Source organism: Malus sylvestris, chromosome 10, assembly GCF_916048215.2.
Source record: "Malus sylvestris chromosome 10, drMalSylv7.2, whole genome shotgun sequence".
Lineage (NCBI taxonomy): Eukaryota > Viridiplantae > Streptophyta > Magnoliopsida > Rosales > Rosaceae > Malus > Malus sylvestris.
This window is the reverse complement of record NC_062269.1, coordinates 11,527,806-11,538,989: the sequence shown is the minus strand read 5'-3', so window position 1 is coordinate 11,538,989 and position 11,184 is coordinate 11,527,806. Positions and strand designations below refer to the sequence as shown.

The window sequence follows — 11,184 nt, the reverse complement described above, 5'->3', positions numbered from 1 at the left end:
TAAAGAGGATAATGAATTGTTGGTGGACATGTCTAAAAGTTTGGTGAGGCCTAAAGATATCTTAGGCCTAAATATATCTTAGTCTTTATCAAAGATAGAGATGCACAAAATGAATCAATTATAAGAACAATATATAATGTTAGGTACTGAAGTAGGATGAAAGAATTTGTCGGGAGAACACAGATGCAACAATTGCTTTATAAGTTATCAGAACACAAGTATGTTGAGTGACACATGAGTTATGGCAATATTGTGACTGACCTTTTCTGGGCTCACCCTATTAATATTGAGATATTACGAGCATTCTCACATTTACTTATCATGGATTGCACATGTACGACTAACATGTATCGTTTCCACTCTTACAAATTGTGGGTGTGACATCCACTACTATGACATTCTCATTTGCTTTTGTGTATATGGAGGCCGAGAAATAAGACAATTACATCTAGGCTTTAACTAGATTAAAGATATTGGTTCATGACTATTATCTTCCTAGGGTTATTGCCACCGATCGAGATTTAGCACTTCTGAATTCTATTAAGTCTATATTGCCTAGTGTGCAACATTTATTGTGTAGATGGCATATTAACAAAAATTTGTTGTCAAAGTGCAAGAAAATGTTTGAGTCAAACAAGCAGTGGAATAAATTTAATAGAGATTGGAATTGCCTTGTGAGTTCAGAAATAGAAGAGTATCAGCATTTTTTTTTGCAAAAAATGGAATCTAAGTTCAGTAATTATGATGATGCTCTTGAGTACATACAAAACAATTGATTAATTCCATATAAGGATAAGTTCGTAGGCACTTGGATAGATAATTGTATGCATCTTGGTACTACAACCTTAAACAGGTATATTTCTCCTTACTTTTTAAATTCTATATATAGTTTATGATTACTCACATATTGTTGTAAACATGGCAGAAATTGCACATGCCAAGTTGAAACGACAACTTTGCTCCAGTCAACTTAACTTTGAGACATCGTGGGTACATATACACTCTTGTTGGAGTTGCATCATACATAGGTTAAATCATCTTTTGAAAAAAGTCGATGTTTTGTTCAACACAAATTCAAGAAACCTGAGTTGCAACGACTAGTATGTTTAGTTTCTATCCATGCCTTGAACTTAATTGTCTACGAGTCCAAAAGTTAGTTTGGGTTTGCCTTGCATTTACATTATTATTATTTAGCCTTTTAAATTATATTGTATTTCTTTTTAATAACAGGTTGGAAAAAGAAAGGGTGACTGTCGTATCTTATGGTTGCACCATTCGCCAAACTCATCAATTGCCGTGTGTACATGAGATTGCAAAATATAGAAGACTTGGTAAGCCGATCCCACTTGACGCTCTTCATCCGCCTTGGAGAAAATTAGATTTTATCAATGTGCCAAATAGTAGTGAACAACTAGTTCCTCCAGAAAAGTCAGGTAGAAAGATTTAATATTTGGTTTGAAGAACAAATTGATGATAAGAAACAAGAGCTCGAGATGAAAATTGAAGAGCTAACGAACCCAGGTACGACTTTACTTAATGCTACAAAAGAACAGATTAAGACAAAAGGGTGACCATGTAAAGTCGACAGTTATACTGGACGTTTCCCATAAGCATTTGAGACTACTAAGGCTGAACTTGCTCAATCCAAATTTGATTGCCAAACACCAGTTACTAGTACAATAGCGAATGTTAGCACTATCTCACAAATAAAAAAGAAGCAAAAAGAGCATGTCACTAAGCCATAAGAAAAGAACCAAAAAGCACTATGCCTTAAGAAAAGAATAAAAAAGAGAATGTCATTGCCCTACCAGAAAAGAAACAAAAGATGAATCTTGTTGCCACATCACCAATCGTGAATGCCGAGGTTGTTCTTGATCAACTGAGTTGTGACATTCAAATACTAGACTAATATATTGCCACAACAAAAACAATTTAAGGTAGGTAAAAATTTGCACATCTCTTGAAATACAATAAAGCTTTCCTTTCATTACTTTGAAGAAACTAACATTGATTTTTTTTTTTCATTATTTACTTTATGTCATACTAGATTTATACACCTCCTGAATTTATTGATCCCTTGCCGACATGGATATATAGAGAAGAATTCCCTGATGCTATCAAGATATATTATTGGTTAAACTGATGTTAATCAGGATGGAAATTGTAGATATAGTCATATATGTGGCATTGGGAATTGATAATGGATGGCGTAAGTTACAAAGAAATTTACTACATCAACTACGTCAAATGCCTTCTCTTTTTCAGAATTGTTTTGTAAGGAACGATAGGTATGCGAAGATTGAGCGAGCACTTGATTATTTTGTAGATGGTTTTGCACCATAGTATAATTGGTTGACTATGCCAGATGTGGGGCATATTATTGCTACATGTTACAACATGGTTTTGATACACTTGAACGTGGCACAATGCATTATTTCTTCCATACTCTCTAGGGTCTTCATCTCAATCAAGTGATACTGACCTACGTGAGGCTGCCATTGGGTATCTAGGTGAAGATCATCATTTTATCCAAGTATAAGATATGTTTTTTTCTTTTTACGTATGTATTTTTTATCTTATTTGATAACTCTAAATTGATTGATGACTTTGTTTGTTGTAGGTACATTTGTCTAAATGTCACCCTATGCCACCAGTTTTTACCATGTGGCACAAAAAGAGTCAAATGAGCAATGATATTAGAGTGTTTTGGTACCATATTATATTGGGCTTCGTTGTTTGGGCTTCCAGACATTGAGCCCATGATTCATGTAAAAGGGGAGGAGCCATTAGTCTATAAAAGGGTCTCCTCACCCTCATAATCCTGAAGGCTCTGATCCTCATATACAGAGGCCACAAGGCTCACAAACAGAGAAACTCTCTCAAACTCTCTCTTTCTTTGGGGGACTCCCCCTCACACTTGTAATACATACATCCATACAGAGAAATACAATAAACATCAGTTTGGACGTAGTCCAAACATTGGGGTGAACCACGATACATCTTGTGCTCTTTACTTTCTTGCAGATTCACGGTTGGATTTACGTTGTTCCAAGGCCCCTCTGGTTTTGTGCATCAACATTTGGCGCCGTCTGTGGGAAATGACATGAAAAGCTATGTCGATTTTCTTTCATTTTTTCATCAAATCTCACACTATCCACCGTGAATCTGCACAACCCGATATCGTAATGAAGCATGCTGGTGATGTACGTAAGGAGGCCACTAACGACGGGGGTGAGACCCCGGCACATCACACACTCCACTCTCACACCAAACTGCTCACCCTACCGTTCATTCTCCACCGTCCGATCCACGCATTCAATTATTGTAATCGCTGATCAAAAGCAATGGCTCCGATTGCAGTTGGCGATGTTATTCCAGACGACACTCTCGCCTACTTCGACGAGGACAAGGTCCAATCCATCAACATCCACTCCCTCGCCGCCGGTAAAAAAGCCATCCTCTTTGGCGTCTTCGGTGCCTTCACCCCTACTTGCAGTGAATGATCCATTTATGATGAAGGCTTGGGCTAAAACATACCCCGAGAACAAAGATGTTATTTTCCTTGCTGATGGCTCAGCAAAATACACCCATGATCTCGGCCTTGAGCTAGACCTTTCAGAGAAAGGGCTAGGAACTCGTTTTAAGAGGTTTGCACTGAGATTTAACACTCACGACTTCTCAAAGAGCGACACTCTTGACGAGTTGTCCATCCTCACCCTCAACTACCTCGGCTGCAGTCTGCAACTACAAGTCCTGAAATCAACCAGCGGCCTTTCTCATCTCTCTCGGTCAGACAGAGAGTTAAAGGAGTAAGAAACAGTACAGAAGGGGAAGAGAAAGAGATGGGGTCCTTAATTCTTGTGAGGGGGGAGTGAGAATGGATGAGCATGACCAATAGGAGTCAGTGGGCTGGATGACTCCGTTGAGGACGAAAGGGGTTTGGATCAGGTTCATGCAAGCACATGTGGGTTGATGACCTCCAAAGAAGTGGTTGCGGAGCTCATGAGTGATGGCCTCTAAAGATGCTTTTTACAAATGGATAGCAGCGTAGAGACAAAGACAGAGAGAGGTGCAGTGGAAAGAGAAAAGAAAAAGCAAAAGGATGTTTGAAAATGGTGTGGGAAACAAAAACAAAAGTAAAAAAAAAAGGGAAAAAGAAGGAAAGAAGAATATCTCATCCTCATCTCTCTTGATCTGCCTATGCAAAAACAAGGAAATGGCATTATTCCATTGTCTGTCATCTGCCAAAAGAAAGAAAAATAAAGAGAAAGGAAAAGGTAAACATTCAGTAGGCGCAGTACGTACATGGAAAAAGATCTGCAACAACCCAGTACGCAGTAGGTGCAGTACGCACCAACGATTTGCAACTATCGAAGCTTTTGTGTCGAAACCTTTGTTTTGAATGATGTGATTTACTTTTCTTATCTTTTGGAGACATCTGTATAACCCCAACAGAGGTTAATCATAAATAAATAAAGAAGGCAGCATGCCAAAAAAATAAAAAAAACAGGGCCAAAATAGTGGGCTGGAATGTTATGTGGAGGGCAAAGACCCATATGCCCAAAAAGCCAGGCCCTATGGCTTCAAACTTCATCCCTCCATTTAAGGTTCACATTCTATTATCACTAACTAGGTGATCAAAAGTACGTTTAGTACTCCAAAATTATTCGGCAGCCTGCCGTTATTATCGCCAACCAGGTGATCAAAAGTAGGTGATCAAAAGTACATCAAGTACTCCAAAATTATTCGGCAGCCTTCCGCTATTATCACCAACTAGGTGATCAAAAGTACGTCCAGTACTCCAAAATTATACATGAGCATCACTCATGTCAATCATACATAAACATTCATGAGTATCACTCATGTCAATCATACATAAATATTCATAAACATTCATGAGCATTACTCATGTCAACATTCATGAGCATCACTCATGTCAACATCCATGAGCATCATTCATGTCAATCTCAGCCCATACATGGATTAAATTTGAAGTCTTCAGCCAACAGACTCTATTGACTGAAGACTTGGAGGACTACACTATGTACCATATATTGGGCTTCCGCAACTGGGCCTCATGAAAAATACTTAGGGGACGTAGCCCATTATTTATGTACTGAGGAGCGAACCCTTATTCTATAAAAAGGACTTCCTCACTTTCATTAGAGATCACCCATTATTCATGTATTGAGGAGCGAACCCTTATTTTATAAAAGGGACTCTTTCACCTTCATTAGAGAGCATTGCCACCTGCTGAACAACCGTCTAGCCGCGAGCATCACTCCTAACCCATCATTTATGTATTGAGGATCGAACCCTTATTCTATAAAAGGGACTCCCTCACCATCATTAGAGAGCATCGTCGTCTGCTGAGCAACCTCCTCGCCGTGAACATCAACTCTGGCCCATCATTTATGTATTGAGGAGCGAGCTCTTATTCTATAAAAGGGACTCCCTCACCTTCAACGCCACAAGCCGACCCAACCAAGGCAACATAAGCCATAAGCCGAGCAGCCTCACAACATGTACTACTTCTAGTTGAGCATCATTTCACATTGAGCATCGCCCCATATCGAGTATTAGTTTTAGACGACATCTAGTTACTTCGGCCCACACATGGACTGAATTTCAAGTCTCCAGCCAAAAAACTCTCTTGACTGAAGACTTGGGGGACTACTGTTGGTACCATATTATATTGGGCCTCGTTACTTGGGCTTCCAGACATTGAGCCCATGATTCATGTAAAAAGGGAGGAGCCCATAGTCTATAAAAGGGCCTCATCACCCTCACAATCCTGAAGGCTTTGATCCTCACATACAGAGGCCATAAGGCTCACAAACAGAGAAACTCTCTCAAACTCTCTTTCTCTGGGGGACTCCCCCTCACACTTGTAATCCATACATCCATACAGAGAAATACAATCAACATCAGTGTGGACGTAGCCAAAACATTGGGGTGAACCACGATACATCTTGTGTTCTTTACTTTCTTGCGGATTCACAGTCAAATTTACGTTGTTCCAAGACCCCTCTGGTTTTGTGCATCAACAGAGTGAAAATTTTGTACTCAAAATTCTATGGGCGTGTTGCTCAATTTAAGCAACTTGGAGGGCTAGAGAATGTAGTCACTAATGATATTGTGGCTCATGAAGATGATTAAAAATGTTTTGATAGATATGTTGAAATTTCTTTTTTTTCTCCTTTTTAGTTTATTTTCCATCATGTTTTAAGTTTAGAACTCACGGTGAAAAAATTGGTAATGTGAAAAAGGAAACTAGCTACAACAATCTTCCTGTAATTCTCAAATCAAGACAAGCAAAGTTTAACTACTTACTATTGAAAAAGTTGATAATTAGTTTCTTTTAATTGCAGGTTCTTTTTGGTTTTTTAAATCTTAGTGTTTTCCATGTTGTCAAATATCTGTACTTTGTAATTGGAAAATTTCAAAGAGAAACTTCTTAGTAATGTTCTTAGATTATAAACTTCCTTGCTTGTTGATAAATTTAAGGAGATGAATTGTTTGATTTGTTGCTTATGCACATCAGTATAAAGAAAAAAGACAAATGGCTGGGTTTGGTACAAAAATAAACAAAAAGTAGCTATGGAAATGCTAGTGGGAAGAGGGGGTGGGGCAAGGACAACTCTTTTAAAAAAATATATTCAATTACAGATGTTAATTTATAAAAGGAATGGGTGTAAAGATAACTTAACATTTTGAATTGAGTTTGAGAGAGTAGTTTAGGTAATAAATTTTGGTTTAAAGAGAGATTAATTCTTTAATAAAAAACAATATGGGTGAAGAGAGTAATTTGGGTGTAGAAAGAGGTTACATAAGTTTAAATAAAATTTCCCTTAATTGACTACTAGTGAAATTGTTGTTTTAGCCTCATTTTACCACAATAAATTTGATTTGTCTCGCTTTGTACATAAATTGCTCTTTTGTCACATTTAATTTCAGTTCACCTAATTTTCGTCCATTCCAACAGATAAATGTTAAATTAAGTGTAATATGAACATTTTATTTTTAACACAAAGAGATTCTCTCCAGATCTTTCCCTCCAAAGCCCAGGGATCAAGTGATCCGAGCCTTCAAAACTTGATCCCTGGGCTTTGGAGGGAAAGATCTGGAGAGGATCTTTTTCCTTTTGACACAACTCTTTTATCTCCAACTTCCTTGCTAAAATAATCTCAATACCGTTTTCAGTAACTAAGTTTTTTTTGTGAGTTGATGGAATTGAAGAAAATGGGATAAACTAAGACTAAATGAGACAAAATTGACAATTTCATGGGACTAAATGAGACAAAAATGACAGTTTCATGGAATTGAAACAGTTTATTGTTTGGTAAGGAACCAACTAAATGCATTTGCATTGTATAGAATCGCTTTTGATATTACATTGAGTGTTTGGATGTCAAATAAAAGAACATTTTCATTAGTAATAAATTAAAGACTTTTATCTTAAGATTTTTTGCGCAAGTTCTTTTTCGTATATGATCAGCACACAAGTTGATTAAATTGTTCATGAACAATATATAAAAAAAATGTTCACTAACAAAACGATAATTAAAATATATAATAGTTAACCATTTGTTTCATAAAAACAAAACGTCACATTTGCATGACAATCAAATGTGGAATAAGTATTAACTTGATATAAGAACATTAGCAATTTTTTTTCGTTCAACATCTATTTCTCGCCTATGAAAGGAATTTTCATCAACAATATCTTCATCTTTATGGTCTTCCTCATGTTCAAGCAAAAACAACTCATCATCATCATCATAAGGTTGAAACTCTTGATCTGAATGATTCCCAATAAAATTATGTAAAGCCATTGAAGCAACAATAATTTGTACATGTTTTTCAAAAGGGAAGTTACGCATGTGACGAATCATGTCTATCTATTTTTCTAAACACCAATTTTTTTTTCAATAGTGCATCTTAGAGATGGATGCTTATATTAAAAGGAAAACTAATGAAAAGGGCTTGAAAACTTTGAGTTTTAATGATAAGGACAAAATAAAGGGTAAAGTGAATAGTACCAGGATTGACTTTTTAGTGTAAAAATGTGGTTTTTCGTTAAAGTGAACAGTACCGGGTGCTTTTCATTAAAGTTCCCTATATTAAATCTCTCTTTTTTCCCTCTTGGTTGACTTCCACCAACTCAGTAAGATGATATCATTCACCATTATAAGGTCCAATATATCATTTCATAAGTAGATATTCTGCATTAACCAAATAATATTTACCTACAGACAGAGGTGAAAAAAAAAAATTTGTTTTCATACGATAATAAATAAAGAAACACATTAATATGACAAAAGTTGATAACTAACCAGAAAGGGGATAAGAAAATTTCAATTCTAGTCTTCTTAAGGTCTCCATGAATATACGTGAATCATGAGCATCACTCTCCCATCTCGCCCATACAAAAGTAAAGCGCATATAAAAATCACATACATCCATTACATTTTGAGTTATGTCGCTTTTTCTACCAATATATGATAATTGCTTTCTCTAGGCACCACAATTGGTACATATGATTCGGCAATTTTTCTTATGCAACCTTTAAAATATGGCCTATATGGATTGTCGTCCTTAATTTTATTAGTGAGTCTCTTGAACTGCCAATCAAGTGGGTATATGATATCAGTAGCCATGCGAGAAACAACATCTAATAATATCCAAACCACTTAGAGGCAATCTAATCAGAGCACTGAAACCCTCTCTTAGATCATCCTATTAGTGTGCTATGACCTAATTAAGTTCCTCTTCCTTAAAAAAAAAAAAAAGGCTAATTAAGAGCTAAAAGAGATGAAATTCTTCATCTCCTTTGGCTGAAGAAGAGAGTAGCAAGAAGAGAGTGTTCTAGAAAACTCATTCCCTTTTCTCCTTATTAACGTAAGCATACATTTTCTTCATTTTTTTCCCTTTTCTTTTCTAATGTCTCAATAGTAAAAAGATATTTTAATGGACCAAAGGCCAATTGATCCAAACCCCAAATAAGACAAATTAAGTTTGCTAACAATTGGCACAAGTAATCCACTCTTAATCACTACTTAAATTTTTCAGGATATTACACAGCTACCACACAAGTTGCAGAGACTAGTTGATCAAATTCATAACCACACTTTCAACAATAGAGGTGTTTGAATTGCTACTTTCCCGGCTACTATAACTCATCTCTATAAACACAAAAATATAACTTTAATACAAGGAAAAACTATATTCATGACAAAAATGGAATATCAACATTATAAGAAAGTAATAATCATATAATTAAAAAAAATAGAGGTACATATGTTCAACCAATCCATTATATAGTGAATATTTGTTCAACAAATCTAATATAAAGTAGACACTTACTCAACCAAAATAAAAAAAAACATAAGTCGAAATACGATAACTCTAAGATAAATGTGACGAATCAAACTTTCTTACCTTAAGCCACATGATTTGTCGGTTAGATTACTTCATTGTAACAAACATCTCTCTATAATTCTTTCAGTGAAGATATCAGCAACTTTGATAAATAGCTCATCTATCATTCATAACTTCAGGAAATCCTTCTAAAACTTGCATTATTTTCGTAATGCTACAACCATACTTGTCCTTACTTTTAAACGATTGCTTATGGCCTTCAAAATAGGGAATTGTTATTAATACTCCAAAAATCTCATTTGGCACTCCAAACTTTCTATAATTAGAAAGAAAAATACACTTGTAAGAAGTGATGAATGAGATTTTTTGAGTGTTAATAATAGTTCCCTCAAAATATCATCTAATTGTTTTATCACCTTGGCCCCAGTTCTAGCCTTTTTTTTAATTCTCTTTTTTTTTTGGGTCCTTTCTTTTGTGTTGAAGGTTGAACATAAGAAGGTATTTTCAACATCCACTATGTCCTCAAGTCCATTATCATTATCTATGTCATACTCCAAATTATCATGATTGTCATTGTGTTCGCTCATTGTTGAAGCTTTCTGGACATTATTATTCATAAAACATTGTGAAGGGGTCATGCACCTTCACATGTAACAACTTCTTCTTTAAACAAAATGTCCAATCAATCAACAATCTGCAATCCACTTTTTCGATATTTTGCAACTTCAAGGTTCTTCTGAAGTAATGCCAACTACAATTAACAATTTGTGATAAAATAACATACAACTATGAAGAAATATTGTTCGTTGATTTGAGAAAATTTCATCTTCAATCTTTTATCTTACCACTCATCACTTGCAATGATAGTTTGCTTCACAAGATCTCATCCTAAGCTAATTTATGTTCCAACCAAAGATGTCCACAATTTTCTCTAACACCTTCTACAACAAATTTCATTACGGACACTAACAAATACGAGCAAGAAAATCTATACAAAACTCAAATAAGAACAAAAAAAGTGCTACTTCGCACTCTAGCAGCAGAGCTTAAGTACAAAGCTCCACCTTCTTGCTAAACTTTTAGGGTACATTTGTTTGGCTTCTTTAACTTTCACTAGACTAGACTGGGCAACTTATTAGGCTAGTCTAGTGTTTGTTACCTATAAAACTAAGTTTAATGGGATTAAACGAGACTCGCCTACACTAACAGACTCACTAGAAGGTCTTAGCAAGACCCCTCCGCGAACCATGAGACTGGATAAGACCCTCTCTTTGCTTCACTTCGTCTCTCTCCTTTATGTTATCAAGAACATTGGGAGCCACCAGTACTTACACTTAACAACTCTGGTGAGATTACACCACCAGACCACCACTACTATCTCACTTTTTCCTCTCTGTGAACCCAGAATGACAAACGAGATCTCAGATTCGAACCTCAATCACATAACCCTTGAGCTCCGGTTCTAATCGAGAGAACTTCGACGATATTCTAGGCATCCCGCTCTCGTCGTTCTCCAATTCACCTCTGATGAAAATCCAGCTCCTAAACAACCGCCAATCTCTGCCAATACTAAATCCACCATCGTCGCCACTTTTAGTACAACTCCAATCCAACTCCTTCAGTTTGTAATAGAAACCAATGCTCTTAGACTATTAGAGTATTTGCATTGTTCGGCGAAGACAACAAGCTCTGTTGTCTACCATTGAATGAAGCCAAAAAAGAAAAGGGGAAAGAGTCTAGTGATTCCTAGAATTGGAAATGTTGTGGGTTCGTGTTGGTTTTTACTTTGGTTGGGGGTGGGGT

General features: G+C 36.2%; 1 long non-coding RNA gene and 1 pseudogene across 1 annotated transcript; both read right to left on the bottom strand.

The window, feature by feature from the left end:
• Positions 1-2,863: 2,863 nt before the first annotated feature.
• LOC126586598 (uncharacterized) lies at positions 2,864-5,974 on the bottom strand. Its single transcript, XR_007610863.1, has 2 exons — positions 5,877-5,974; positions 2,864-2,904 (listed from the first exon to the last, which is right to left on the bottom strand). It is a non-coding gene; the product is annotated as an uncharacterized LOC126586598 (long non-coding RNA).
• A 1,669-nt stretch (positions 5,975-7,643) lies between these two features.
• On the bottom strand, positions 7,644-8,385 carry LOC126584229 (uncharacterized; annotated as a pseudogene).
• Positions 8,386-11,184: the final 2,799 nt, after the last annotated feature.